The sequence below is a fragment of the Odocoileus virginianus genome, chromosome 12 (genome assembly GCF_023699985.2).
Source record: "Odocoileus virginianus isolate 20LAN1187 ecotype Illinois chromosome 12, Ovbor_1.2, whole genome shotgun sequence".
NCBI lineage: Eukaryota > Metazoa > Chordata > Mammalia > Artiodactyla > Cervidae > Odocoileus > Odocoileus virginianus.
The window spans coordinates 45,016,505-45,023,390 of NC_069685.1; positions in this window are offsets into that span (position 1 = coordinate 45,016,505).

Here is a 6,886-nt window from a genome sequence, read left to right on the forward strand (position 1 = left end):
CCTAGAGCCCGTGCCCCGTCCACAACGCGAGAAGCAACCAGAGTGAGAAGGTTGAGCACAGGATGGAAGAGCACCCCCCACGCACCACAGCTGGGGAAGGCCTGAAGGCAGCACCGAAGACCCAGCACAGCCAAAAACGAATATACATTTAAAAATGCGTATTACATTGTGTATGACTGTTTTATATTAACTGAAAGATAACAGAAGCAGGCGAATTATTCTTGGTGCCTGTATTGATGAGGGTACTCCAGAGACACAGAACCAATGATGGAATTGATATATTAACTGATCGAACCAATGATTGATTGATATATTAATTGATTGAACCGATGATTGATTGATATATTCACTAACTGATTATGAGAAATTGGCTCATGTGATTATGGAAGCTGAGGAGTCCCACAATTTGCCATCTGTAAGCTGGAGACCCAGGAAAGCCGGTGATGTAATTCAGGCCAAGTTCAAAGGCCTGGGGACCAGGAGAACAGATGGTCGAAGTCCCATTCTGAGGACAGAAGAAAATGGATGTTTCAGGTCAAAAGTCAGGCAAAGGAAGAGAGAGGCAAGGAGAGAGGAAGAAAGAAAAAAGAGAGATGGAGAGGGAGAGAAGGGGGGGCAGAGAGAGAGGGAGCGAGGGAAGGATGGATGGAGGGGGAGAGAGAAAGAATATTTTCTCTTCCTCTGTGTTTTTGTTTTATTCAGACCCTCTGTGGACTGGATGATGCCCTCCTAGTTTGAAGAGAACCACTGACCTTATTCAATTTATCCATGCAAATGTTAACCTCTTTCAGCAACAGCCTCAGAGACACACCCAGAAAGTGTTTAACCAGGTAGCTGGGAAACCCAGTCAAACTGACCCATGACATTGAGACCATAGCACTTACTCACATCCTTTCATTCAATTCTTTGTCACATGTGTCCTGAATACTATGGCCCAGTCAGTTTTCTAAAGAAGACAAAGATTTTTTCATATAATCTATCCAAGCTCAGAAACAAAGCTGCTACATAAAGGTGTTTTTTTCCCCCTAAGATGTTGAACATTGCAATTAATAATAAAATATTCAGTCCAAATATTTTCACAGGCAATGTCCTTTTCGCCTCCCTTTGGAAGACCTTTCTTTGACAAATATTTTTACCACACAAGACCTATCAAATGAATGACCTCTCCTTAAGGTTTCTTTTAATATTCCACCACATTTAGAGCCTGCAAAATTGCAGGCTTTCTCAATTGTACTCCGTTGTGACACAGAATATCAATTTCTCTAATTAAATAGAGGAACTCTATCACAAGATTCTCCTTCCAGGTCAGGATCCTTCAAAGCGAAATCCTCCAATGTTTCAAAATTAAATCTTGCCTGTGGGGTTGCACCCTTATTGTTTCATTTGTTCTGCTAATCATGTGCCTTCACAGGGCATTTTCCTGCTTCCCAGCACCGCCCCCCTCCCCCCGCCCCACCTCCAGAGACTGAAATTGGCTAAAAGCTAGTTTGTGGTGCTTCAATTGTTTGAATACTCTGATTCCAGAGTTGCATCTGGTTTTGAACAGAATCTCGAATTTTCACAAAACTTAAGGCCTTCATAGGACAGGCAGGTGAATTGACAGAGCAGTTCTCCAGGGCTTCCCTGATAGCTCAATTGGGAGAGAATCTGCCTATAATGCAGGAGACACCAGTTCAATTCCCTGGAGAAGGGATAGGCTACCCACTTCAATTTTCTTGGCTTCCCTTGTGGCTCAGCTGGTAAAGAATCCGCCTGTAATGCAGGAGACCTGGGTTTGATCCCTGGGTCGGGAAGATCCCCTGGAGAAGGGGAAGGTTACCCACTCCAGTATTCTGGCCTGGAGAATTCCATGGACTAGCTGGACATGACTGAGTGACTTTCATTTTCACTTTCTCCAAGGATTCAGACATCCTAACATCGGATGAAACAGCGGCACCAAATAGACCGTGCACTCTGCATTGGTGAATTGCTCTTACTCAGCTTGATGTCACTGAGGTCTGCTTACACTGCATATATAGAAATACAGCTGAGCGCTTACAACTAGAGCTTAGTATTAGTTATCAAGGGCTGTGTCACAGATTACCCCCCAAACTGGACTATTCAAAACACAGTCATCTGTTGTTGTTCAGTAGCCAAGTCATATCTGACTCTTTGCAACCCCATGGACTGCAGCAGACCAATCCTCCTTGTCCCTCACCATCTCCAGGAGTTTGCCTAGGTTCATGTCTATCGAATTGGTGATGCATCCAACCATCTCATCCTTTGTCGCCCTCTTTTCCTCCTGTCTTCAATCTTTCCCAGGATCACAGTCTTTTCCAACGAGTTGACTGTTCTCATCAAGTGGCCAAAGTATTGGAGCTTCAGCTTCAGTCTTTCCTGTGAATATTCAGGGCAAAGTGATGTCTTTGCTTTTTAATACACTGTCTAGGTTTGTCATAGCTTTCCTGCCAAGAAGCAATCGTCTTCTAATTTCATGGCTGCAGTCACCATCAGCTGTGATTTTAGAGCCCAAGAAAAGGAAATCTGTCTCTGCTTCCACCCTTTTCCTTCCATTTGCCTTGAAGTGATGGGACCAGATGCTATAATCTTAGTTTTATTAATATTGAGTTTTAAGCCGGTTTTTTCACTCTCCTCTTTCACCCTCATCAAGAGGCGCTTTAACACAGTGATTACGAGACAGTTTTGAGCCAGGCAGAGCTTAGCTGGGTCCTCCTGTCAGGTGGAAACGAAGGTTGGATGGGCGGATGACCCACTTCTAAGCCCACTCATGCGGCTCTTGGCAGGACCTCAGATGTTTGCCACATGGCTTCTCCGTAGGGTGTCCCAACCTGGCAGCTTGCTTCTCCAAGAGATGGAGATCAGGGGGATGGAGCAGAGATAGAGAAACAGAATCTGCAAAACCAAAGTAAGAGGCGCTTTTGCTACATTCCATCAATTAGATGGAAGTCCTCTCATCCAGCCCACACTCAGGGAAAAGAATTACAAGGGCGTTGATGACTTGGTGGGAACAGGGATCACTGGGGTTACTGAAAAGGCTGCCTGCCTCAGCTTTTGCTTGTTCTGCTAGATTACCGCAACCTCTGCTGTTGTTTACTCTCCAAGTCGTGTCGGACTCTTTGCACCTCACGGATTACAGCACACTGGGCTTCCCTGTCCTTCACTATCTCCCGGAGTTTGATTAAATTCATGTCCACTGAGTCGGTGATGCTGTGTAACCATCCCAACCTCTGTGTTCCCCTTCTTCTTTTACCTTCAATCTTTCCCAGCATCAGAGTCTTTTCCATTGAGTCGGCTCTTCACATCTGCTGGCCAAAGTATTGGAGCTTCAGTTTTTAGCATCAGTCCTTTCAATGAATATTCAGGGTTGATTTCCTTTAGGATCGACTGGTTTGATCTCCTTACTATCCAAGGGACTCTCAAGAATCTTCTCCAGCACCACAGTTCAAAAGCATCTATTCTTCAGTGCCCAGCCTTGTTTATGGTCCAATGCTCACATCCGTGGCTACTGGAAAAACCATAGCTTTGACTATGGACCTTTGTTGGCAAAGTGGTGTCTCTGCTTTTTAACCTGCTGTGTAATACTGTTAAATATGCAACCTGATTATACACCATTATGGATTGCTTATGCAGTGTCATCAAGTCACATTCTACTTCCTAAGGTTTTTCGATTTAGTACACTATTGCTTTTTTCTCTCCTTTTTAAAAAAAAATTGAAGTGTAGTTGATTTACAATGTTGTATTAGTTTCCAGTGTACAGGAAAGTGAATTCAGTTTTTTATCTATATTCTTTTTCTAAAACTTATTTTTTAATCGAAGGAAAATTGCTTTACAATGTTGCGTTGGCTTCTGCCATACATCAGCATGTATCAGCCATAGGTATACACGTGTCCCTTCCCTCTTGACCCTCCATCCCACCTCCCACCCCATCCCACCCCTCTAGGTTGTCGCAGAGTCCCGGTTTGAGTTTCCTGAGTCATATAGCATATTTCCACTGGCCATCTATTTTACACATGGTCGTGTGTCTATTTCCATGCACCCTCTCCTTTCGTTCCCCTCTCTCCTTCCCTCCCTACCCCCAGGTCCATAAGCCTGTGTCTGTGTCCCCATTGCTGCCCTGCAAATAAGTTCACCAGTACCGGCTTTCTAGATTCCATGTGTATGCGTTAATATATGATATTTTTTTCTTTCTGACTTATTTCACTCTGTATAATAGGCTCTAGGTTGATCCACCTCATTAGCACTGACTCAAATGCATTCCTTTTTACAGTTGAGTAATATTCCATTGTGTATAAATGCCACAGCTTCTCTGTCCATTCACTTGTTGATGGATATCTAGGTTGCTTCCTTGTCCTAGCTATTGTAAATAGTGCTGCAATGAACACTGGGGTACATGTGTCTTTTTTAATTATGGCTTTCTCAGGGTATATGCCCAGGAGTGGGATTGTTGGGTCATATGGTAGTTTTATTCATAGTTTTTTAAAGAATCCCCATACTGTCTACCATAGTGGCTGCATCAGTTTATATTCCCACCAATAGGGCAATACCTTTTCTCCATACCTTCTCCAGTATTTATTGTTTGAAGACTTTTTTGATGATGGCCATTATGTATGAGATGATACCTCATTGTAGTTTTGATTTGCATTTCTCTAATAACAAGTGATGTTGAGCATCTTTTCATGTGTTTATTAGCTATCTGTATGTCTTCTACATCGTTATCATTTTTCAGATTCTTTTCTCTTATATATCATTACAAGATACTGAAGGAATTTCCTGGTGGTCCAATGGTCAGGACTCTGTGCTTTCACTGCCAATGGCGCAGGTTCAATCCCTGGTCAGGGAACTAAGATCCCACAAGCTGTGAGGCATAATCAAAAGCAAAAAACAAGGCATTGAGTATAGTTCCCTGTGCTATACAGTAAGACCTTGTTGTTTATTTATTTTGTACATAGTTGTGTACATATATTAATCCCAAACTCCTAATTTATCTCTCCCTCTTTCCCTTTAGTAACCATGTCTGTGAGTCTGTTTTTATTTTGTTAATAAGTTCATTTATGTCATTTTTTAGATTACACATATAAGTGATATCATATAATACTTGTCTCTGTCTGTCTGAATTACTTCACTTGATAATCTCTAGGTCTATACATGCTGTTGCAAGTGGCATTTCATTCTTTTTTTATGGCCAAGTAATATTCCATTACATATACACATATGTAATGGAATATATATGTGTGTGTGTGTGTAATGGAATATATATATATATGTAATGGGATACATATAGTCTAAGTCACTTAGTCATGTCCAACTTTTTGTGACCATTGGCTGTAGCCCACCAGGCTCCTCCATCCATGGGATTTTCCAGGCAAGAATACTGGAGTAGGTTGCCATTTCCTCCTCCAGGGAATCTTCCTGATACAAGGATTGGACCCAGGAGCAGACTCTTTACTGTCTGAACCACTAGGGAAGCCCTGGAATATATATATATATATATATATATATATATATATATATATATATATGCTACATCTTTTTTTTCCCCCCACTGCTATGATTGCAGGATCTTAGTTCCCCAACCAGGAATCAAACCCAGGCCCTGCCGATGAAAGTGCCAATTCCTAACCACCGGACCAGCAGGAACTCCCTATACTATATCTTTTTTTTTCTTTCATTTATTTTTATTAGTTGGAGGCTAATTACAATATTGTAGTGGTTTTTGTCATACATTGACATGTACTACATCTTTATCCATTCATCTGTCAATGGACATTGAGGTTGCTTTTTTAAATCAGGACCTCGTACTACACTAAAATTTGTATTCATGTTATTCTTATAAAAACGAATAACTATTCGGTCTTCAGTGTTGAACTTCTCACTGAATTTAAAGTAGCATTGACAATCATCCGAGATCTTCAACTGAACGAACTTCCAAAAACTTTGACTTCGTGAATTGGGTGAAAAAATTTGAACCATTTTTGTAAACCGATTTTTATTCAAAATATGATGTAAAATCGTCATCTTTTATCTGCTTAAGAAATTCATCTTCTACTGGAGATGCCAATACAATACCTTTTGGTCCACTGTTTGAACATATGCAAGAAAGGAAGGAATCAAACATAAGCAAGATTAGGTACTTCCCTTGTGGTCCAGTGGCTGACTTTGCACTTCCAATGTGGGGTGCTTGGGTTTGATTCTTGGTTGGGGAACTAGATCCCACATGCTGCAACAAAGAATGAAGATGCTAGCTACATGCCACAACTAAGATCTGGCGCAGCCAAGTAAATACGTTTTTTGGGTTTTTTTTTAATGAACAAATTAAACGGAGCAGAGCAGTTATTTGATCTAACAGAAAAGTCATACTTCACAATGAAACAGCTCCATCTGGGGTAAAGAGCATTTAAAGAACTACTAATTGTTCAACATCTTTATTATGAAAAGCGGCAAACATACATATCTTTAAAATAAGACCCTCAGGTAGTCCAAACCCAGTGCCAACAATGATCATTTCTTGGTTACTGTTGTTACTTTATAACCTTGTCTGCCTCCTTCACATTAATACATGTATTATTTTGTAGCAAATCCCAGACATTGTTCATGTCATGGTGTTCATAAAAATTTTATTTGTATCTCTAAAACATCAGAGCTGTTCAAAAATCCACAATACCACGACCGGGCATCCCGGGTAGCACCAGTGGTAAAGAATCCGCCTGCCAATAACAGAGACATAAGAGACGTGGGTTCGATCCCTGGGTCAGGAAGATCCCCTGGAGGAGCACATGGCAACCCACTCCAGTATTCTGGACTGGAGAATCCCATGGACGGAGGAGCCTGGTGGATTGCAGTCCACAGGGTCGCAAAGAGTTGGACACGACTGAAGCAAATTAGTAGG